A 26,003-nucleotide genomic window follows, 5' to 3' on the forward strand; every position below is an offset into this window, starting at 1 on the left:
AATAGTAAATGTGAGGGTTTAATGGCATCTAAGGGTCTTTTCACTATTCTTTTGGGTTCAACGATAACTTTCTATATCTCTACAACTTACTTTCTTGTTTTCCTTTAAGTTTTGGGAACTTACCATTAGAGTACTCCGTAGGAGAATGTCTGCTAAGTCGGATCCTGATCGTTATCTCTTTTCAATAATGGTTAGGTTCTCTTCATAATCATTATGAGATATTCTACACCCAAATTATGAACCTAACTTGATCATTAGCTTGATTTTCTTTGGAATTCGGGAAACTGTCTTCATGGGTTGAAAAAACGCTGGTGAGAAGACAGTTTCTGTTTCTCTGTCAACGTTTCCTTTCTTAGTTGAACTTTAACAATTGCCCCTCTTGGAATCGGAAATGTTTAAATGAGGTGAGAAGACCTTGTCAAAGACCACTTATCGTTCCTTTTCATTCTAAACAACCTTTTTCGGAAAACCAACTTCATGGGTTGAAAACCCGCCGAGGAGAAGTCAGTTCTGAGTTTTTTGCCAGGGATGATTATAAGGGCAACAATGAATTTGAACCATTTTCCAAAGTCATAATTGTAGAGGAAACATTGATTCACTGCGGGATGCCTTGTTATTCATATGTTTTGATTTGTGCACATCATTTAGTGTCTTTCACGGTAAATCATCCTCATGGGTAGAAAACCCGCCGAGGAGAAGATAATTTCCAAATTTTTGCAAGTGTCAGCTTTTCAACTGGTGACAGGCCGTAAATGGGTATAACTCGTAGTTGATCATTGAATGAGTAACATAAATCTCCATCAGAATCGACACTATCCTACCCGCAAGATCACTTGACAAAATGGAAAACCACTCGACTAGGAATGAGGAGAAGAAGAAAATGAAAAATTCACTGGAGACTTGTCTAACCTAAAAGGGCTTAGACCTAGACTCAAACAAAACCGAGAATTCACTCCTCTCATTTAAAACACAAATATCCACTTTTGCTAATCAGTAGAGAACAAAAAGTGGGGCAACATGTATCTTCACCGATAGTGGAAAAAACTTTCACCATCTAAGGTGTGTGATAAAGTTAGGAAAAATTCAAACTCCTTTGTTGCCAAAATTCAGAGGGGCAAATGTCTTCATAGATTATATACGATTAGGGGAAAAGTAGATCTCATAGGTGTCAAAGAGATCTTTTTGATAGGTATCACTTAAATAAGAACAAATGGCACACAAACTACTTCGTAGATGCCACATGCACAACGGCTTTGTAAATGTCACCTGTCCAATAACCCAAAGTCAAAACTTGAAATTCTAGTAGAGATGAAATTTCAACCGATGGGCCTACTTTGTAATCTGAAAAATAATATGGTATATTCATTCATTAAATATGTAATCACTAAATTTTGTACTATGAGATAAATAGAAAATATGGCATTTCAAGAAAACTGTTTTTTGCTTTGCACAGGGCATCTATCTCTTAAAGAAACGCATATTTTAGCTCTCTTAAAGAGCTCCCACCAAAATAAACCAAAATGGTTAAAATCATTTTATTTAGGAGATGCATTTCAAACTAGGTAATTAAATTGATGTTCTTTGAAAATGGTATCTCAAAATAAGGGATAAAACTGATGTAAACATAGGAGAAGATAAGCATCCAATGGTCTTTCATGGCTAAATTTTAGGTTCAAATATTAGAATTATAATAGAATGTTGCAATTGGGAATGCAGTACTGCAACCTACAACAAAAGTCATTAGTCTTAGGAGCAGAATGTTCCCATGAAACAAAATGATGAAAAGTGTATTTGCTTGTTAAACTATGACTTTTAGATTATAGCCTTCCTCAAAATTAATATCCATTTGAATCTATTACAACACAAGAAATGTATCAACCATTAAGTTTAAATGGTTATGCTTATTTAAGTTTGTAGAGATTCACACACCTGTTTCTTTCTATTTAGTGAGTTGTCTCAGCATAATAAAAAGAAAGCATGCACTTTAGACTATCAAACAAGTGCATTAATATAAAAATGCCACCTACTAAAGAATTCCCATTAAGTGTGGTTTTCAACTAATGTCCATGTGTTCTTGAATAAATTTTCTTGTCATCAGAAAAACAAAAATACCCTCGGGAAAATCAACATTGACCAATCAAAAAATAGATTTTAAATTATATAATTTTACTTTAATAAAATATTTTGTTCAAAGCATAGGATAAATGGACAATACATAGTTTCCAAGAGAGGAACTAGTAGGTAAAAGTGACATGAAAACTATAGTCTCCGCCTATTTATAGTAGGGAATAATAATGTTAGTTGTCTTTCGGTGTTAATGCTTGCCACACTGTTCACACGAAAGGAAGACTTGGCAAATTTGTGAGTTAGGAATTTCAATATGCCGTTGATTACCATAAAAACAATTTTTTTTTGTTTTTTTTTGGGGGGTTCCCTAAAATTAGTATTAGCACTCTCATTTTTTTTAAAGATTAATCAAAGGGTTTGTTTATTTTTCTACAAAAAGTTACGGTTTGTTGTAGCTATTCTATATCACACTTAGAGTTGGCAGGGAAACAATTTGTACAAGGGTTGATTGATTTTCAACATTGTGGTTTTAGTTTGAGAATTTATTCTTGGTATCTCTAATTACAGAGGAGGATAGTTTTTCTTTCCAACATTAGGTTGGATGGATTTTGGTTATCTTGGTATTTCCAATAGTTTTATGGATTGGGGGAGGGGTTCAACAACATGCTCACTTTGTAGAGCATTCTGAAGAGAAGGGGGCAACCATCTCTATGAATCCATGACCAAAAGGAGGCAACTTTCCATGTATTTGTGAGCAAATAGAGTTAGTAGAATGATGTCCATAAGGGATGGATCAAAATTATTGTAATGTTTTTTAATGGTCATCTTAGTTAGCTTAGGAGGTTTCCTTTTTGTCTTTAGTTCATGGTCGTTTCATTTAGAAACATTATCTTCATGATTGTTTTATCTAGGAACATTGTCTATTTGGTCTCCTTTATTTAATAGATTGATTTACTAGAACATTCTTCAAGTGTATCCATGATGTCTTTTGCATGAGTATTGATTGTTGTTGTCATACAAGTAATTTTTTCCTTATTGGTGATTGTTTCTTAGATAGGCCAATGTTCCATGATGGGTCACTACTCTTTAATGGGCAAGTGCAAGAAGTTGGGTCTTAGTTTTGGGCAAAAAGTGGAAGTGTTTTCCCTATTTTTTGAATTTCTTGTCAATTGAATATCAAAATTTGAGGAACTTAAAGATTGAATATCATAAAACTTCAGTATTAGAAATTATAGAGCTCAGAGTCTAGTTTTTGAATATGTAATTTATTTGAATACTTATTTGACAATCTTTCTTTTGGTATGGATCTTTAAAATCACCTTTTCTAAATGCCTATTATGGGACCATACCATACTCATGTATGAACACCATAATTTGACACAAATAGATGAATTATTGTGAATTCTTTCAAAGGAGGATATCTATCACACCAAAGATTGATGAAAATATTTTTTCTTAATTATTTTTTAAAACCTCTCATGTACTAACACAATATCTGATCAAATTTTCACATTTCTTTACTGAAGTCTTCCATAAAATCTTGTTACCTACTTGATATAGGAGCACAAGCCTTACAATTGAACCTCTTTGGCTAAGAGCCAAGGACTAAGGGGTATCCATTCTACCAAATTCCCCTAGGGCATGATATAGGGCTTATCCCTTTTCGATGTTGAAGCCTTACACTCAACAAGACCTGACCCCTGCTAGGCTCATTAAGATCCTTCCAACTTTAGTAGTAGACCAAGGGCCCATTGAACCTTTCAACTTCACTTTTTTCAAAAAAAACATTATTTTTAACTTCAAAAGAAATGCTTGTAGAATAATGACATAAATTTGAACCTAATTATTTTAAGTTTTAGCACAGCTTATGATGATTAAATAATGTAAAAACAATAAATAAAATAATAACACTAGAAAGTTCACATTTAATAAATCATGACAGTGAGATCACTAATGGGTTTTTATTTTGTAAAAATTTTTGATCGAGAAGACCCTCCAAAAATTATGGCATGGCCCAAATTTCTCATTTCAATGTCAGCCAAATCTTGCAAGGTCAAGGCATAGGCTTGGTCCCACCAAGCCTATCCCTAACCAAAGACCAAGGAGGAGGAAAATATACCACCTCATATTGTAAGAAATGAGTTCCCGTTATTTAAAACTTAAAAAAAGAGCTTTTTTTTCTTGAAAAAAATTGGTGTTGAAACACACATTTTTTTTTTTTTTGAAAATGAGCACCCATTTTTAAAAACATCTAAAACAGATGTCCATTTAAAAAAATAAAATCTAAAACAGACGCCAGTTTTTTGAATTTTGGATCGAGCATCTGAGTCTTATACAGGTGTTCATTTAAAAAAAAAAGAGTGCCCGTTTCTAGAGGAGTAGCATCTCAATCTGCTAACTTCTTTGGATTTGAGAGCCAACTCCTTGTTTCCACCCTAATCTCGATTGCAAGCTTGTCATATTTTTACATAACATGTAGTTAGTATCGTGTACCAATTGTGTATACTTTGATTGTTAGTCTAAGATGTTGCATTTTTTCATGAAGTTACTGCTTTATTAATGATGACCACCCTCTTTTCTTGTTGTTAATCTTGGGTCTAATTAGAGAATTGTATAGTCTCATAGAGTAAGACAAATTTTCTAAGTTTGTTTAGTGATGATGAATATGTTCATAGTCATGATTATGAAAGGATCAATGCAATTCTAATTGACCATAACAATTAAACAAAGGAGAGGAATAATCCCTAAATAAACAATTGTGAGATCTCTCTACAACTATAATTATTGAGAACTGATGATAAAATGGAAAGTTTCTAAACTAACTAAACAACTTAATGATGATCACATCATTGGTCTTGGTTTGATTAGAAAATTGCAAAGTCTTACGGAGTAAGACACTTTTTGTGAGTTTATTTAGTCTCGGTGAATGTATTATAGTCATGGTTATGAGAGGATGGATGCAATTCTAATGGAGTGTGACAATTTAAACAATGGAGAGAAATACTCCTTAAGTAGAAAATTACGAGATCTCTCCACGATGATGACGATCAAGAACTAATAGCAAAATAGAAAATTGCTACATCAATGGTGGGAGTCCCCTACAATTCTATGGGATTAGTTGTGATAATTCAAAGAGCTTTCTAGAGGATTTCTGATTAGTCAACTGCTTTATATAGCGTGTCCTTATATGATCAAGAACAATAACAAGTTAAATGCCTTTTGACCGAAACTTTGGTAACCAAGCCATTCCTTTGGTTATCCAAAGCCACATGAATTATGACCAATTTCAAAAACCTTAATTGAATAGTATTGATAAAAAATTTGGCAAAAACTTTAAAACCATGATTTTCTCTTAAATCATCAAAAGAAGCTCTTACAAAATACTACCATGATTTTGTGGAAAAAGCATCAAACCCTAGATGAAATGTTGATGTCATCTATGATTTTGGGAATAATTTTTTTAGAATAATGCAAAAGCCCTCCATGATTTTTGGGAAAAAAATAATGCAAAAACCCTCCACCAGTTTGGGGAAATAAATATTAAAATACCTTCCATGATTTTTAGGGAAATATTCATGCAAGAAGCCATGCTCTCCATAATTTTTGGAAAAAAAAAATTATACAAAACCCTTAAAGATTTTTAAAAAAAAAACCAAGAACCCTGCATTACAAGAATAAACCCTGAATTATTTCTATTTTCTGATTGGTTGGCAATTTTTCTAGGGGTAAAATTAATTTCTCCCCAGCCCACTACCATCGAAAAAGCAGCTTGTTCCTCCCCAGATTCTACTTGTGGAATTCCATGTGCAATTCTCTACAATTTTCCAAGAACCACATTAGAGTAGCAATAGCAACGAAGCACAACTGATTTTGGCAGATTTAAGATTATAATAGTAGGCTTGGTCCTCTGAAACGACATTTGTAGTGGAAAAAACGTATCAATCCGCTAAACATTGCAGATGAAAACCTAGAAATTCATTTGCAAAGGATGAAAGGTCGTCTGTGCTGTGTTATTCCCTCCATTGTCCATTTCATTGCTTGACCTAAGAATCTAAGCATGTTAGAATTTACGCACATGGGACAAAAATCAATTCATTGGGCATCATCAATTCTACACACAATTCCCTGTGATGACAGATATTTGGGGTATTATGTTATCTATTCAACTTTGGTGAAAATAAAGTTGCAAAAATACCCAATGTTTTCTGCGCACATAGAACTGCATTAAAACACATCACACTAGAATCGTGTTCAAGCGCGAAAATAAATAAAAATACATGTAAACAACACTGTAAATAGCCAATGACTCAGCATGCACTACCCACTTCTATGGCAGTTTAGCCCTGCCGCTGAAAAACACCCACAAGACAAAATGCAAAAGCCACCAGCACATCAATTCTTCACTCCTGCAGATCTGCAACGCCATTGGAAGACGACAGTGGCAGAGAAGAAGAGGATTTTGGAAATGGAATTTCTTTTGATATTTTATAAAGGAATTTGCTGTGCACTTTGATAATATACAGTTCCCTATGCATTGTCTACAGGACTATAAAGGTTCACTGTCATGCTTTTCCAGTAATAGTTCTGAGAGGAGTTGGTCACAGGTTCAAGTCCACTCCACTCCAGATTTCCAACTATTTACGGAATCAAGCGCTAAATAGGTTTACTTTTTAACAACATTTTAGTACTGACACCTACAATTCTACGCTCTTTTATTGAGAGGCACGTATGTAGGGTTTATGTTTTGTGCTTTTCTGTATTTATGAAAGAGAAGAGAGTTAAAGTTGTAATTTGTGCCATAAATGTAGTACACCTGGATCAATTGCACCATTTTAGTTAGCATTTCACATGGCCCAATTTATTTTGGTGTATATTTTAAGATATTGGGTAAAATCATCTAATATTAGAATTAGGGTTTGACACGAAAGAGTGGTAGAGTTTGAATGGAATAAATAAGGGCTACCCATAAATTGGGTAAAGTTTGAATGGTTTTTTCTATTTTTCATGCACAACTACCTCTTGCATGTTTTTTATGCATAGGAACAATTAATTTAATGAATGGCATTTCACTATATTTCAAAAATTTAAATTTGTTTATATAAGTCTGCATATATTTTACAATTCTGAAAAAATTAATTAGTTGTTTTAATATGTGTTGGGAAAAAATAGAATTCATTTTTTAAAAAACTATTAGTTATGCACATTAAAGTTGTATGTCCAACTGAAATGTGTTTTATAAAGAAAAGATTGAACTTATATACCTTTAATATATGAGATAGAATTTTTTCAAAATCTATTAAACAATATATATTTTAAAAACATGAAGATTTGTATTTATACGTAATTTTTTTTTTAATAAAAATTTGCTACAAACAATTTGCTTATTGATTTGATACCATTGACATTAGAAAAAAAAGAACAAGATTCTCTTTTATTAATTCATTCTCTTCATTTTTTATCACTAATCTACTAAAATTAAACTAATTAATACATTTATTAAATATTTGAAATTATATTTTTAAGGATTGCTATTTTGAATTAGTTGATCATTGTTCCTTATTAACTTTATTCATCTATATGTACATTAAAAAAAATTACGTATATACATAATGTACTTTATTAATATATTCTGCACAAGACATGGACTCAAGCTCTCCCAGAACTCTTGTTCTATAAAATATTCTTTAAAAAAAACAATGACTTGTTTTTTAAATCTTTCAAAAGTCTTCTAGAACTTTCTTCAAGATTGCTAGGTGATTAGTTTTAAAATAATATATTATTTCTATAATGGTGATCTTAATTAACTTAGGTAGTTACTTTTTGACTTCTCCTTATGTTTGTTTCTTTTAAATTTTTTGTAATATATTAGGCATAAAATGCAACTAAGTTTTTTATGTTGAATATACAATTATCATTACATGGTAACAAAGTAGGTGGATTTGGTTCTATACATTTTGACAATTTTCTTAAAACACAAATGTATGGTTGCTTCAAAGTTAGCTTTCTTAGAATTGTTTTGTTTCCAATTTTCTATGAAGAGAAATTGATGGTTGAGATGACTGTATCCTTTTCAATCACTTGGTGGGTTTAGTGAGAACTCTTTTTTTTTGGGTTTGCAATTTTTGAAGGTTTTGAAGTCTTTGAAAAAGCCTTTGCATTTTGCTAGAATTGGTTTTTATTTTGAAGGCACTAGTTTGTAGGAGCTCGAGTTTTGGAGAGTTGAATTTTCCCATCTCAGACTTGTGTTTTGTCTTTTTATCTAGGTGCCATTATTTGGTAAATCTCTCACACAATGTCTTTTACAATCCTAATTCTTTTATTATATAAAACTAGGGTTTCAATCTCCATTTTCTTTGTCTGCTCTTGTTTTGACAATATGTAAGTTGTTTGTGCCCTTTTGCACCATGTCACTTGGGCAACATCTTGACATTTTTATCTATTTTTTGTTTTGGGTGGTGCAAGGTTGCATGTAACCTTCAAGCTCGCAACATTCTTATGCTTCATGATTTCTTTCTTTGGAGTTGCATTTCTATTTGTGATTTTTCTTTGCAACTTTGGTGGATTTTTGTCATCTATTTTGGCGATGCTAGTCTATTCTCAACCCATGCTTGCACAATAATTTCTAAAATTTGGTGCCCACATTTTAACATGATTTGTAGAAGCTTGTGTTCTCTCTTTCAAATCTTGGTGCCTTTGTTGGGAGAGTTTGTCATAATTTTATGGTGTTTCTTTGTTATTAGGGTTTTCTAGATTCTTCGTAAAAACATTCTACAAAGGTTTTATGACCTTTCTCCTTAAAAGAATTTGGATGATTTTAATTTTTTTCCCTTAAAAACTTATGGATGTGTTTTTATATATTTCCTTAAATAAAATTCAGTAAGGTTTTAAAATTTTATCACCAAAAAATTATTGTGGGCTTTGTACATTTTTTTCCACAAAAATAGTTATTATTGCTTTCCTAAAAAAAATAAAGCTTTTGCGTATTGTAAGGTTGTTTCTCTCTATTATAGGGTTTAAAAAAATTAATTAAAAAATTACAACCAGTTATTTGTTGTTTGGTTTTGATTAATTTCATAGCCTAATTTATTTATTGTAAGTAGTCCTCATGATCTCTATCTAATCATGATTATTTTCAACTTTATTTATAAATAATTTATATAATTTAAACCAATCAAACTGAAATGATTTTGCTTCATTGTCATTTGATTTCTCTCAAATTCATAAATGCGATCCCAATAGGTTCTTTGCATTCATCTTTTGCTTCAACTTGAAACGGATTGTTACTTCCTTCTGTTATAGCAAATTATTCTTTTATTTATATGAAATTAAAAGCAATCACCCTTCCTTTTTGGTGATGTTGAGGTTTACACTCAACATCTTGTATTGGTTGTAAGTGTTGTATTACACCTCTCCACCTTTTCTTTGGTTTGGTCTAGTTTGAGTTTTGTTATGTGACTTTGTTATAGATGGATTGATTATGGTTGAAAAGTTTTCAAAATTCTAAAATAAATTTACAATTAATTAAATTAAAAACTTTATGTACATATATACACATATATGTATGTATGTATGCATGTATATATATGTATGTATGTATGTATTTTGAAGCATGAATATATGTGTAATTATATGTGTGAATAATAGATGATTGTGGTATGAACTTATAACTCACTTATTAATGATATTCATTAAAAGAATAATATGATGTAAGAGATTGATTTAATACAAGTGATTAAATAGTATTGAGAAAAGAAATAAAATTAGAATAATTTGAAAGTGAAAAAAATAGTTGATTAATTTATAGTCTAGAGCTTTTATTAAAACAATAGTAATACAATATGTATTTTTAACAATACAAATATTATAAAATCCCATTTTTGTTAATTCATAGGTACAATGATAAAGAGATAATAAAATTACAAGTGTTTATTCAGAAATAAATTGATAGATAGATGAAAGTAAATATTATTATATTGTTATTCAGAAAAAACTAATTATCTTTACTTTGTAATTATTAGTCAAGACTCCTTGTATATAATTTGGAAATAATTTGATTTGTTTAACCCTACCATTTATTGTAACTATCAATATAATAAACTAATTCAATAGTTTCATAAGAGTTGTCATACTGACAAACTTATGGAGCCATTTTACACTCTGTATAACAACATTCTTTGAGGGAATGACATGGGCTTATTTGTGAGTCTAATTCCCAATTAGTTTTGAACTTGTTTAGTGTGCATGTGTTTGAAGATGTTAGTTGGCACGTGACTTCAGTTGTTAATAAGACTCTCCTCTTCTCTAGCACTCTGGATCTGTCTGATGATTTTGATGACGTTAATGATAAAGATAGAGCTCCTTTGTGAAATTGATGACATTAATGATAAAGATAGAGCTCCTTTGTGAAATCTCTTGTCTCAATAAATTTTTACCCATCATTTAGAAATAAATTTAATCATACAGCATTAGTGCTCATAATAAGCATACGGCCAATCACAGAATTTTCAATTTTGCAGCAAACAGTTTTTCAGCATACACAAATTTGTAGTCATTGTGCGCATTTGCATGATGGAGGACTTTCTTGTTTTGAAACAAATTTCTTTGACATGAAGAAAATTTGGCAATGAACTTTTGTGTTTTGCAAATTCTCCACACTACACATGCATTTGAGCTCAAGGACATGTATTGGCCATGGGAGAGGTGTTAGATAATGACAACAATGAAGAAAAGCAGAAAAAACAAGATTGTGAAAACAATCTTTTTTCTATTTTAGAAAAAGAATAGTTTTTATCTTCAAAAGGAAACTTTAAGTTTTTTGAGGAATAAATCAAGTTTTATTCTATGTTGAGAAGTGTTTCTCTTATCTTCAAGAGGTTATATCTTTCTTCTCTGTGAAGGCGTAAAATAATGTCTGAATAGAAATATTGCAGTAACAACTGTGAAGTTGAAGATGTAATAAGTTTCTTGTGAGCAATAAGAATACCAATACTTCCACTGTGGATGTTTCCTTGACATATTGTCAAGGTTTTACCGCGTATATCTGTGCATTGTCGTTTCTCTTGTTATTGTTATTTATTTCTTTTACTATTTCTTTGCATCTAACTTGTGCTGTAAAGTATATTGTTTCTAGTTAATGTTTCTACTTCCATAACAAGTGGTATCAGAGCAATTTTCTTTTGCAGTAGCTGTGTTAGAATTTGGTGTTGAGTTTTTTGTAGCATCAAATGGAAAAGGTTTTGAATGCAAGATTCGAGGTGAAGAAATTTAATGGCAAAAACAAATTTGAGCTATGGAAGCTCAAGACACGTGACTTGTTAGTGCAACAGGGATTGCATAAGGCATTAGCTGGAAAGTCAAAGAAACCGATAGCTATGAGAGGCAATGATTGAGAAGATTTGGATATGAGAGCCCTAAGCACAATCTGGTTGTGTTTGGTAGATGAGGTTCTTTTTAATATTGTTGAAGAAGATATAGCTGAAGGTTTATGGGGTAGAATGGAGAGTCTTTATATGACAAAATCCTTGACAGATCGAATCTACTTGAAGAGGCAACTGTATAGCCTACAAATGAAGGAAGGTATAAAAGTTATTGATCATTTAAATGTTTTCAATACTCTAATTTTTTAATTGGGTAGTATGGATGTAAAAATCGAAGATGAAGACAAAGCAATTGCACTGTTATGTTCTTTGCCCAAATCTTGGAATCACTTAGTTACTTCTATTAGTTTTAGTACAATTGACTCCCTTGAATTTGTTTCTGTTGTGGGAGCTTTGTTGTCTAAAGAGTTGCGAAAGAACTCTAATATAGAAACCTCCACACCCCAGAAGCAATGGTGGCTAGAGGTCGTTCCATAGAAAAAGGGGACAGTTCGAGAGATAAATCCAGATACAAATCAAGAGGCAAAAAGAGTAAGGGAAAATGTTGGTATTGCAATAAAGCAGGGCATCTCAAGAAAGATTGTTGGAAAAGAAAGGAAGAGAATAATGAATCCAAAAAGGAAGCAAGTCCAATTGAGGTAAATTTAGGTACAGTTGGTGAAGTGTTATCTGTTTGTAATATCTTACAACATCAAGATGAATGGATTTTAGATTTTGGTGCTTCTGATCACATGTGTCCACATAGGAGTTGGTTTTCTTCTTACCAACCTATTGATGGAGGTGTTGATTTTATGGGAAATAATGCTTCTTGTAAGACTATTGGGATTGAGAGTATTAGAATCAAGATGTTTGATAGTATTGTAAAGACACTAATAGGGGTAAGACATGTACTAGAACTGAAAAATAATTTAATTTTCTCGGGTGTTTTTGATTCTGGTGGTTATAAATTCTCTTGTCAAGGTGGAGTTCTTAAAGTGTAAGGGTATTTTAGTGGTGATGAAGGCTACAAAAGTTAGAAACTTCTATAGGCTGGAAGGAAGTATATATGTAAATCATGTGATAGTGGTATCTAAGGAAAGTGATAAATCTACTCATTTATGGCATCAACGTTTGGGTCATATAAGCGAGAAAGGGCTAAAGGCACTGGTAAATTGTAAGTTGCTTCCAAACTTAAAATCTTTGAATTTCAATTTTTGCAAGCATTGTGTATTTGGAAAGCAATGTAGACAGAAGTTTAAATCTGGCAACCATACAAGCAAAGGTATTCTAGACTATATTCATTCAGATGTTTAGGGTCCATCCCCTATAGTTTCTTTTGGAGGAGCATCATATTTTTTGACATTTATTGATGATTACTCAAGAAAAGTATGGGTCTTTTTTATTAAAAGTAAAGCTGATGTGTTTGGTTTATTCAAACAATTTAGAGTTTTTGTTGAAAAGAGTACAGGCAGATCAATTAAGTATTTGAGAATAGATAATGGAGCTGAGTTCACATCTTTAGAGTTTGAGAACTATTGCAAAGAAGCTGGGATCATAAAAACCACAGTTTACACTCAACAAAATGCTGTTGCTGAACGCATGAATAAGACTCTTCTAGAGAGAGCAAGAAGTATCCTCAGTAATGCCAAATTGTAGCAAGAGTTGTGGGCAGAAGTAGCTAATACAACATGCTATTTGATAAATCAGTCACCATCAATTGCATTAGATTGCAAGATTCCTGAAGAGGTATGGACAGGTCATTCATGTGATTTCTCAAATCTGAAAATATTTGGTTGTGATGCTTATGCTCTTGTTTCTAAAAAGCAGCGTTCTAAGTTAGACCCCAAAGAAATACTCCTTTGTTGGCTATGGTGATAAGAGTTAAGGGATATAGATTGTGGGATCCTACTACCCATAAAATCATCATTAGCAAAGATGTAGTATTTGATGAATACTCTAACAAAATCAGATTTTGTAGAAAATAATTTGGAACAGGAAGAAGTACCACAATATCAATAATTTCAGTTGGAAACTCATCCTTCTATAGAAGAAAAAGAGCAAGAAGATCTCTCTGACAAAGAAGGTGCAGATTTAGAAAATATACAGAAAATTGTGGAAATACCACAACCATCTCTTAGAAGATTTACATGGGTTAAGAATCCTCTTAAAAGGTACGATGATTTTGTTTCATCAGTTGCTTTGATTTCTAGTGATGGGGAACCAAGTTGTTATCAAGAAGCAATGAGTAATGCTAAATGAAAATAGCAATGAAAAAAGAAATGGATGCCTTAGAGAAGAATAAGACATGGGACTTGGTAGAACTTCCAAAGGGTAGAAAGGTTGTTTAACTGCAAGTGGGTCTACAAATTGAAGAAGGATGTTGATGATAAAATTGAAAGGTGCAAGGCAAGGCTAGTAGCAAAAGGATATTCTCAAGAGGAAGGTATTAATTTTCATGAGATTTTTTCACTAGTTGTTAAGCTTGTTTCTATTCGGATTGTATTAGCATTAGTTGCATTACTTACTCTTGAGTTAGAGCATCTAGATGTTGAAACAACATTTCTACATGGAGATTTGGATGAGGATATATATATAGAACAACCAGAAGGGTTTGTTCAAGATCGCAATAAAAAAATTGTTTGTAAACTTGAGAAATCATTGTATGGCCTGAAACAGTCACCCAAGCAATGGTACAAGAACTTTGATTCCTTCACAAAACTTTGTAAGAAGTGAATATGACCATTGTGTTTACTTTAAAAGTTTAGAAAATGGCTTATTCATTATCTTGATATTATATGTTGATGATATGCTTATAGCAAGTAAAGGCATGGCTGAAATTAATAAATTGAAGGCTTAGTTGGCTAGGATGTTTGATATGAAGGATCTAGGAGTAGCAAAATGAATTTTGGGTATAGAGATACATAGAGATAGGGAACATGGTAAGCTTTGGTTATCACAGAAGAAATATGTGGAGAAGATTCTCATCAAATTCGGTATGCAAAATGTGAAACCTGTTAATATCCCTTTGGCTTCCCATTTTAAGCTTTCTTCAAGTTTATGTCCTAGTACTAAGGAAGAAAAGGATTATATGTCTTGTGTACCTTATGCAAATGCAATAGGAAGTTTAATGTATGCGATGGTATGTACAAGACTAGATATTTCACATGCAGTGGGTGTTGTCAGTAGATACATGGCAAATCCAGGTAAAGAGCATTCGGCAGCAGTAAAATGGGTGCTTCGGTATTGTTGTGAGGTTCTTACACCATCGCCCCAAAATTTTTGGGGACCCCCTTTTTTTTGGTTGCCTTGGAAAATGTTTTGGTTGTCCAAAAAATTTTGATTCAATTTTTTTTTGAAAACTTTAAGTCTTGGGCACCTTCAGGCCAGAGGGGAGAGGGCTAGGTTTGTTTTTCACTCGATTTCAACTTGATTTTCTAGAATGACCAATTGCATCCTTAGGCCAGACAAAATTTCAAAGAGCAACACTTGGCAGGATAAAATTGTAAATTTTGTGCTTAGATGGTTTGTTTGAAAATTTGGATGTAATTGTATAAATTTGGATAATTTTCAAAAAAGTGAAATTTTGTTAGATTTGAGTTTTTCGAAAAATCTTGAATTTCTTTGGTGAGAAAAAAATTTCTTTTGTGAAGATGAAACTAAATTGCAAAATCGATTTTAGATTCTAGAAATAATTTTTTTTGGTCAAAAATTTAAATTGCTTGGCAAAATCAATTTGAGTTGAATTGCAAAAAAAAAGGTTTTAAATGGATTAAAATTGCCTTGAAATTGGTAATTTAATATTGAAGAAAAAATGGCTTTTGGCTAGCCAAAATCTGATTTTAATGACATTAATTGCTAAATCATCATTAAATGGAAACATTTAGTGTCTCCAAGGCATTATTTACTTTCTTTTTGAAATTTTGGTCTAATTGGCAATTTAAAAAAGTAAATTTCATCTTGGCAAAGTTAATTTTGGACTAAGCATTTAATTAGGGGGCTAATTTTGCGTTCTAATTAATTTATTTTTTGCTCCCAGGGTCCCAATCGGCCAGCTCGGAAGGAGAGGCAAGTGGGGTATAACAGGAAGCTCTTCCCTCTTATTTTTTCATTCCTCACTCCTTTTTGGTGTTTGGGCGATTTTGGCTAAGGGCAGATTTTCTCTTCTTTGAGCGATTTTTCTAAGGCAGATTGGCATCTTTTTTGGGTGATTTTTTTTCAGCTAGGGCAGATTGGCATTATTGTTGGCAAATTTCTTCATGGTAGAGATCTCTATGTTTGGCGATTTTCCATGATTGAGGGCAGATCTGCACCATTGGCAATTTTTCATGATTAAAGGCAAATTTCCCATGATTGGCAATTTTCTCTAATGCAGATCAGACTTTCTATTCTTGGCGATTTGTTTTGGCAAGGGGAAACGTTTTCAGAATTGCAAAGTTGGAGGGCAGATTGATTGTTATTCAAGTCTGATTTTGTGTTTGCTAGAGGGTTGGGATTTTTTCTCATGCCCTAGCTGATTTTTGAGGTCTGATTTTATATCTTCTAAGGGCTACAATTTCTGCCCTAACTAGGGAATTTTATTTGGAGGAGGAAACACATGATAAAGGTTTGATTTCGGGCAAATGGTGGACAATTCCGAGAACACTAAATTCTGATTTTTCCAGCTGAGGCCTCAAGATTTGCAAGGGATTTGAAATTCTCAATTCTGATCCTAAATTCCAAAAGAAGACCCGGCCATTGGTAAAGGTAACTTCAAATCATTTAGAGTTGAAAGGGGTCCTTAAGCTGATTTCTCTCTTTCGTTCTTGTTTAGATATTGTTTCCCTTGGTTCTTCTTGCATTCATCATCCACCACTTCATCATCCCATCATAGGTTGAAGTTTGGAGATTGATAAGTGTAGAATCCATGATAGGACATTTGAAGAGGCAAAAATAAGCTAGACCACCCTAGGTATTGGAGAGAGAGATATAAGTATAGTCCATCTTAAGGCAAAGACGAGGTAGAAATAAGTGTTAGTCCCACCCTTAGGTTGAAGATTGGAGATTGATAAGTGTAGTGATAGGACATTTGGCGAGGCAGAAATAAGTGTAGAATCCATTGATAGAAAGAAGGTTAGAGATTGATAAGAGTGGTCCATATCACTTAGAATGAAGGGGCAAAAATAAGTGTTTAGGATGGTAGATGTTAGTGCAAGAAAGTACCCTAAGGGAACAAACACTAAGAAAGACAAAGAGGATATGATGCCCAAAACAACTTTCTTCTTGAAAATGAGGTGAATAACCAATACCAATGTCGAAAAAGTAAATATACTACAGGTAAAGGATAGATTAAACGAAGGACAATCCCCCTTGGCAAAGAAGATATACAGAAGTAGAATTGTACATGCAAAAGCTTTTCCTCCCACCTTGCCATGTCCAAAGTTGGTTATGGAGTGCGCATCCAGGTTTGATCTGATCAGTAAATCCATCATCTTTGATGAAGGGTCTTAAGAGGGTGTTGGCCAACATTGGCGGACAAGTGATTGAAAAAGCATTTAACATTCCTCAGTACAAGAGCATGACAGTGGTGATGATGGATCAGGCAGCCAAATCATTTCAGGATAACCAGGAAACTTATTTCACACATCTAAAACAGGATTGGCTACACGAGGGAAAGAAAGGCATGACTAGGTCATCAAAGCTTACAGTGGCGTACTTCAAATCAGAATATGGAGATCTCATTGTGCTTCTCAGCTAGATCATGGGCCTAGCTCAAGGTATGCAATTCAAAAATTGGATGTACTTCTTTATTGATGAAATTGAAAAAGGAAAAAGAAGATTTGATTGAGCTAGGATCATAAGCGAGAACCTAGAGTTGCAACTTAGAACTGTACAAAACCAAAAACAATTCTACATGGGATCCTATCTGTTTTACCTAATCGCTAGATTGTATAAGAGTCCGAGACTTAAGGCCTTAGGAGAACTTGGCAGTGGGCTGGGACAATATTTGGTGTATGAATGCTATCCACAGCTTCATTTGCACAACAACAAGGACTATAAGATTTTTTGTGATGCCTTCGCCATGAAGACAGTAAGGGTATTACAAGGGACACCTGCTAAGAGACTCATCAGAAGTAGAAGCAAAGATAAAGAAGTATGGGAGTTGGTTCATTCAATTTTCACAATTCACATACATTAGACTAGTAGGAAGCATGGTTTGTCCCAAGAGGCTTCCAAGATACCCACCCGACAAGGTAGTTTTGATGGAATTGGGTAGGCAAATTGAGCATTATGACAGAATAATGAGACTTGAAGGTAAGACAGGGATTACCTTCTCATTCAGAATTCGCAATGATAGTTACCCCAATCGTGTCGCCTTTGCAGCTGCAAAGAAGAAATTGGAATGGTATCATCTAGGATGGTACAAAGCAAGGCAAGGATTCGATCTTAACAGTCTTATCAAGGTATCTCACGAAAATGTATTTAAGCATGTTCCCACTAGAGAGGACTTTTGGGCCAAATGCCAAGGATGACTTTCATGTGAGAAAGCTAGCTTTCTCAAGGTTGTTGGTGAACATGATGAGAGATATCAAATGGAGAGGCTTTGATATTCCCAATCAACTGGAGGATCATGAAAATGTGTTGAGAGAAGATTATAATATAGTAGAAGGAATAAAATTGAATCTAGTAGATTGGGATGACCATCAGGATCCTTCCTTGGAGGCTATTACAAGAGCAATTGATTTGCATACCGAGTTGTGGTATAATGAAAGATTAAGGAAGCTACACAGTCTAAGGTTTCCCCTTATGAGAAGATGAAGCCAAAAGAAGGCCCAACAAAATCAGTCAGATAGAAAGGTGAAGGAAGTAGTCGGCAAAAGGAAACAGTAAGAAGCAAGAAAAGAGCTTTACAGGTTGAGAAGAGCAAAGAACGCTTGGAACCTCCAGCCAAGAGACAACATACAACTCCATCAAGAGACAACATAATTGAGGCTAGAAGCCAAGAGGTCAATTCAAGTGATAAAGGGGCTGCAATAGAGGTGAGCTCCGATTTAGAATCAAGTGGTTATAGTGAAAGCACCGAGTACTCTCCTCTCTTAGAAAACCAACAAGGATATGACATGGTAGTTACTAGTGGAGAAGATGGACCGATTGATATTGAGGAAATAAGTCAGGCGCTCGAGGCCGTTGGCAATACTTTGCTAGTCGAACCGAATCCAGATTTGGGGAGATGCACCGCACCACTATGGTTAAGGAAAATGCTTATGCCAAGAGGAGAGGTAGTAATTGTCTGAATAGTGGAAGATATCCAAGGACTAATAGAAAAGGGTGATAGCAAGAACTAGAAACAAATGGCGAAGACGGTGGCAAAGGTAATCAGGAGCGACAATGATGGTTACTGAAAGGTTTAGATTGTTGTACCAATAGTCAATAAGGCAGTGGGTGAGATTGCGGCCCAGGAATATGAGATAGTGGAACACAACTTGGGAAGAAACACAGATGATATGGAATGTGAAGAGATCCAAGAGGGTATAGCTTCAATTAGAGAAAGGTTGAGGAAGGCAAATGAAAGGATCATAAAGTTGGAGGCTGAGAACAAATATTGGAGAGATTGTTAGCCTATCCAACAGTTGCACCAGGCAACCCTTCCTCAAGACAGCGGGAGCAACCTAGAAGAAATATCAGCTCAACTACATGAAGTCAAGGATTGGATCCATGATACAATCCAAGATGGGCAAATTTTCTTGCCTTCATCTCGACATTCCGGTCATTTGTGACTGTTAAAAACAAGTTTAGAATATTTGAAGAGGAGTTGAAGGATTTCCTTCCAGTCAAGGATTTGGCTATTCCCAGGCTACAGGCGTTCATCGGGCTTCTAGAGGCATATTTGGAGAGGGCCAAGTTGGTTGATGAGAGAGGATTGAGTATGGTTGAATCTTGGTTTGTCACCTTGACTACCAGATTGAGAACACTTGAGGAGATACAAAAGGCAATTGCATAACACAGCCCAAGCGTTAACACTTCCATTTCAACCATGATGAGTGACGTTGGGGTGGCACTTGATTTTGAAGACATCAGAGAAAAAGACATTGATGAGACAAGACTTGGATCGAGATTGGATGAGTTAGGAAGGTTTGCTATTAAAAAGAAACATCTGGGCACCCTTTCCTCCCTCAATGCCTTTATTAGATTTGCAAAAGAGTATGAGAAGGACCATGAGAAGACACTACAAGCAGCAAGCAGCGTGGTGAGATCGGTTGAGCTCAAGATAAAGCATACACCTTGTCCTCCCATGGAAGAAGTCAACAAAAGGCTAGCTAAGTTCATTGCCTTAGCTAAAAGAATGAAAGAAAAGGGGAGAGTTATATTAGAAGATCATTTGATGTAAGCCCAAGTGGAAATTTCTTTTTCTTCTAGGAGAGGACAAGTGTCTAATTCTGACTGGCCACCATTTTGGTGCCTTCTCATTAGTTGCCACTTTTCCACTTTTTTTATTTGTCCATTGACGAGGTGGCATCTTCTCATTGGCCGATGGGGTGGCAACCCTAATTAGGGTTTCTAGGATTCAATCTGGATCGTCCGTTTTGCGTCGTTATCTCTACTGTCAGTTGTACACTTTGGAGTCTATATAAGGCCATTTGCTCTCATTTGTAATGGTCGGAGAAAATTGTTGCAAAGATAATGCCAAAATTCACTATTTCTTTCTCATTGTTGTGACTTGCATGGTGACTAAGAGCCTTTGGTATTATTGCATGGTTTCTACTTCCAAATAGTTAGATTAAAATTTCCTTTCAAGTTGTTAAAGTTGGTGCATTTCAAGTTGTTAAGTAAGAGTAAAGTAGATGGATAGTTGCATGGTAGCATTAGTAGATGTTTGATAGGGATCAATACTAGGCCACTAGCATCCTAGCGGCTTGTTGGGAAGCCTTGTGTGGTAAACTAGTTTATTTTCCTTTGAATTGTTACATCTATGGAGGTGGAGCCGTTGGTTAACTTTCATTAGATTCAATCCCAGTCCATTGCTAATCTTCCATCCATAGGAGTAGGAGTAGGATAACAAGTAGGTTAGGACTTAGAATTTAGAAGAAGAGAGTTCGAAAGATACCAGTCATAAGAACCATTCACCCTCCATCACCATCACTTTCCCCACCAATGTCATCTAGCATTCACACTGAATCAACATCTCCATCATCCCACCAAAGTCCAAGTCATCCTCAACAATTTGTGTAAGGCCACCTACGTGATTACCAACAAATCACATCAATATACTGAGTTAGTATCCACAAGTGTAAGAAACATTGGAGTTATTCTCATGCCCCATGAGTATTAACTTTTCAAGAGATGAATTGTGTTTTTGATACTCCGTATCGGATACTCAATTGCTAATATGTTATGTGGTATAAAAATTGACATCAACAGGTATCTTAGAGGCACAAGTGATTATTGTATCACCTATAACGGTTGTAGCGATTCAGTGTGCGGTTATGTTGATTCTGATTTTGTAGGTGATTTGGACAAAAGGAGATCTACATTAGGTTATGTCTTTACTCTTGTAGGTGGAGCAATTAGTTGGATGTCAAAACTTCAAGCAACTGTTGCTCAATTTACAACCGAGGTAGAATATATGGCTGTCTCACATGCATGTAAAGAGGCAATTTGGTTGAAGGGTTTTTTTGGGTGAGTTTGGGAAGGTGCAAGATAATGTGATTATATTTTGCGATAGTCAGAGTGCTATCCATTTGGCTAAAAATCCATCTTATCACAATAAAACTAAGCATTTTGAGATTAAGTACCATTTTGTAAGACAGAGTATTGAAGAAGGTGGAGTATCTCTTGAAAAGGTCCATACACCTAAGAATTGTGCAAATATGTTTACTAAATCAATGTTGGTAGAGAAGCTAAATTGGAGTGTGACTTCTCTTGATTTGCAAAAGGGGTGATACATGGGCTTGGGCAAGTATTAGGTAAATTGTTGTCAAGGTGGAGATTGTTAGATAATGACAACAATGAAGATAATGACAAGATTGTGAAAACAATCTTTTTTCTATTTTAGAAAAATAATAGTTTTTATCTTCAAAAGGAAACTTTAAGTTTTTTGAGGAATAAATCAAGTTTTATTCTATGTTGAGAAGTTTTTCTCTTATCTCCAAGAGGTTATATATTTCTTCTCTATGAAGGCATAAACTAATGTTTGAATAGAAATATTGTAGCAACAACTGTGAAGTTGAAGATGTAATGAGTTTCTTCTGAGTAATAAGAATACTAATACTTGCCAAGTGGATGTTTCCTTGACATATTGTCAAGGTTTTACCACTTATATCTGTGTATTCTCATTTCTCTTGTTTATTTCTCTTACTATTTCTTTGCATCTAACTTGTGCTGTAAAGTATATTGTTTCTAGTTAATGCTTTCACTTCTATAACAAGAGGGACTTTCATACTTTCTAAATAATTTCTTGAGCACCATAATAGCATTTTATAGTTCCCATCTGTGTTTAACCTTGGTGTAGGGTTTCTGCAGTTTCCAAACAAATTCCTTGCCTCTGCCGCTCGATGCAAATCTGAGCATGTGGAGGATTTGTGCATTAAGAACTGTACTGATGAGTGCATTTGATGGTTGGTAACAGATTTTTAAACTTGAAGGCCATTTTTAGAGTACCATGGGTCATAACTCATTTGTTGACTGTTTAGTATTTAGTAAAACATTATTTATTAATATGACAAATGCATCACTCATAAAAGACTTAAACAGAGAATTTAAATTAATTATATATTTACAAGGTCACCAGGAGGGAGACTTGGAGGTCTCCCCTATTGGTACCGGTAGAGGGTACTTGGAGAGGCCAATTTTTTTATAATAGTTTAAAGAGTCTAATACTAAATACAAAATAGTAATTCTATAAAACCAAAAGACTAAAGTAAATAATAATAGTAATATCACATTGATATAGAGTCAAACATTATAAAAATCACATTATCACATTACTATATCTCATAGTGATACTTGTTTTTCGAATATTGGATATGATCTTCATCATATCATATTGATAATCGCTAAGATTATCATTACATATTCAAATTTTAAATTCAAAAAAATATAGTTTGATGCTAAATTGCCAGTATGCAAACAAAAATGAACAAACTTAGTACAATAAACAAATCAGAAATCTATCTAGTAGTAGTATGTTGATGGTACTATCATCCACTCCATAAGATTGTGATCATCCATCTCAAGGTCTTCAGCTATCATACTCTCAAAATCATTTAAATTGTCATTAGTCTTAATTTTTGCATTAAAAAATATTAAAATGAGGGCTAAAATACATAATATAATTTAATATTATATTTTACATTTATTTCTTTATCAATTGACTTTGGGGAGACTTAACTTTTTGGATTAGGAGACTGGGAGACTTCAAGAGACTTGTCATGAAGTCTCCAACCTTTTTTAAGATCTCCGGAGACTTGAAAAGTCTTTGAGACGCGTCTCCATCTCTGAGACTGTCTTATAGTGGGGAGACAGGTCTCGAGGGAACGATGTATATTTATAATCAAAGCAGGGTATATTTTGAACGAATTTTATATGCTTAAAAAATACATTTGTGTTGTAGATATCAATCATGGCTCATGATAGAAATTGTGCAATCTCGGGAGAATGGATAGATGCCTGCAATTGTTGTCCAGGTTGAGGTAAGTGCCATTCAGGAATACTAATTGTACTCTCTACCTGTTCTATTGGTCCAAGCTTCACCATTAATGTCAGGCTACTATGCCTTTGTACATGGCTCTTCTTTTCTGGCAACAGATTGTTACAGTTATAACTGAGCAAACACCTACACATATGGCAGTTTACCATGCTATAACTGTGCTCATGCAGATAGGCTAGTGTGTCACAACCACCAAGGACCAAATCTCCACTTCACCAAACTATCATGCACTTCAGCAAGTTCTGTCTGTCTTCAGCAACATCTTGTTCATGTTGTTAGCTTACTATCATGACTTCAGTAGCCAAGGGTCCACTTCTGCAGCCACATGCTTACTTTTATAGCCTCCTGCTCACTTTAGCAGTGTACTATATTATCTTGAAACTAGACAAATAGAATTTGGCTTGTTTTATGGATAATTTTATTTGGAATTAGTTGCAATTGTAGCAAAGATTCATTAATGAATGCTCTAGAACAAGCAACCAGATGAAGAGATGCCTAATTTTCTAGTGCATTTTTAGATGTCTTGAGTATCTCCTTTGGTCTTTTTAAAATTTAAAATGCTACCACTAGTATTCATTTTGTTTCAAGTTTCGGGATATGATAATGGAGTTTTGTACATTGGAGATATAATTCTGATGCACATATTTTTATTCAATCAGCGTGATGCAAGGGACTCGGGAAGTATGGTCATACAGGGTGATGTTGATCCTTACAACTTTCCAGCTATGTCAATGCCATTGGATGATTATATTTATCGACCTCTGGCATATGATATTATACATAATGGAGGTACATTTCAGGTAATTATGCTCTTTTAGTATTACTTGATGAATTTGTGTAGGCTTTGTAATGCTTGATTGATTCTCTCCTTCTAACTACCTTCTTGCATATTGGAGTATTATCTGTAGATTCTATTGTTAGTATTTAACAGAGATTTCCATTTTTTGATATTACACACAAAAGTCCAGCAATCCCTTTTTTTGATATTACACACACGCCCAGCAATCTCATTGATTGCTTTTTGTTTCTCCAACACACAAATGAAGTTTCTATTTTTTTTCAATGTTTTTTAATTTTTCGTTACTCTTCTGAAGATTCATTAATTGTCATGTAACCTGTTTAACCTTTTTAAGGATCTTTGTTTATCGTCAGAGATATTCATAGCTGCCACAGTTAAATTCTAATAGCAATATCATAATTTGGTTTGCTGTGGAAAAACATCTACTACTTATCATGTCTGTTATATTTTGAAATTACTTTTATAAGATTGCTGCGTTCTAGTGTATTGAAAAGATGATTTTCTTGCCACATATATGGAACTTACAGTGCTTCATAATGGAACCTATATATTAGGAAATCATTCAGTCTAATTATATTCAATAGCCAGGATAAGGTGACCAACATTGTCTGGAGTTCTCAATCGCAATTAAATAGTCATCATCATTTTAGTACAGAGGATTTATTTTCATGTGACATTTACCTACTGATTAGTATAAAAGGAGCGAATAGAAGCAATTTCTCTAGCAGCATTTTGAGATTAAAAAAACTAGTGTTACGGGACTTGGACTTGCCTCTGACTCATAAAGTCAAAATTGGGCTCGGACTTGGACTCGGTGACCAGAGTCGGTTAGAACTCAGAAAGGACTCGAAAAATTAAAAAAAACCCATGAAATTCGAAATTTTTTAAGGATTTAAAGATTTTTTCATGCACCATTTAGTCAATTAACGTCAAATACTCAATAATTGAGATAAAAAGAAGCTACTTAACACTCATACACAATTTTGCATAGATCACATAAGTATAAAAGCGAATTTCTGAAAGAAAAAAATAGAATAACATAATATAAAGTTAAACATAGTGTCACTGTCAAATGTGTACAATATATGAAATCCATGGAATCAAAAGTTCAAAACAATCAGCTAGAGTGTAGAAAACTAAAGTTCATAGTAGCCTATGCCCTTATATGAATAAGCCTAAGATAAGCTTATCATGGAAGACTCAGATATTGAGAAATATGTTTGTTACAACTTATGTGTGCATTGTAGACAACAACAGGCTCTCATGTATGTCTATCAATTTGCTTGGTGAACACAACCTTTAATGGTAAAAGTCTTTCAATAACAATTATAGTTGGCTTGCGAATTTTTGCTAAGAAAATGATCAAGGACAGCCAGCAAAACATATACACTTAAGTTTGAAAGTTTATGTACAACACTAGATAGTTCTAACATTCATGAATATGTAAGTCTAAAGAAAGGAAGAAAAGCCCATATACATCATTATAAAATTCTAACACAAATATAGGTGAATTTGAAGATATCTGTACATCATTACTAAATTTTACAATGCTGAAAGCGACTTCTTCATAATGAAACCCAGATAGTAACCAATATTGGCAGTGAGCCTTCAATTTGAGTAACTATCCTTCAATTTGAGATGCAGGGCTATTCAGCTGTGTAATTTTCTCAATTCTGTACAAATTTTGGTCCTTGTCAAATTCTCTCCAAATTCTCTTGCAAAGCCACGAATTTGCTGCAAATTCTGTTAGAGGAACTTGGGCAGAATTTGCAGTGAATTCTGAAGAATTTGTTGTCTAGACCTTGGCTGAATTTGGTCTTGGAACATTTTTTAGACATTTTAAAATGTTTTTTTGACCTCTCAACCCTCTAGCGACCAAAAAAGATGTTTATATGTCATTTATGCATTTGTGTATGAAAATGAGAACTTGCTTATAAAGGAAATCCAAATTGACAATATAGGTGACATCTAAATTGATGATTACAGAGGAATGTCTTTAAAAAGAAATGATATGCTTGAACCTAGGATTTCAAATTTGTATCTCACCTTTTGATATAGCCTAGTTAGAAATACTCTAACCAATACAAATAAAAATTCA

General features: G+C 33.8%; 1 pseudogene; it reads left to right on the top strand.

Moving 5' to 3' along the window:
• Window positions 1-26,003, top strand: part of LOC149528891 (protein-tyrosine sulfotransferase-like) — a 130,398-nt pseudogene that overhangs the window by 70,625 nt on the left and 33,770 nt on the right.

The sequence above is a fragment of the Cupressus sempervirens genome, chromosome 11 (genome assembly GCF_028749045.1).
Source record: "Cupressus sempervirens isolate cs-2001-9-10 chromosome 11, ASM2874904v1, whole genome shotgun sequence".
Taxonomy (NCBI): Eukaryota; Viridiplantae; Streptophyta; class Pinopsida; order Cupressales; family Cupressaceae; genus Cupressus; species Cupressus sempervirens.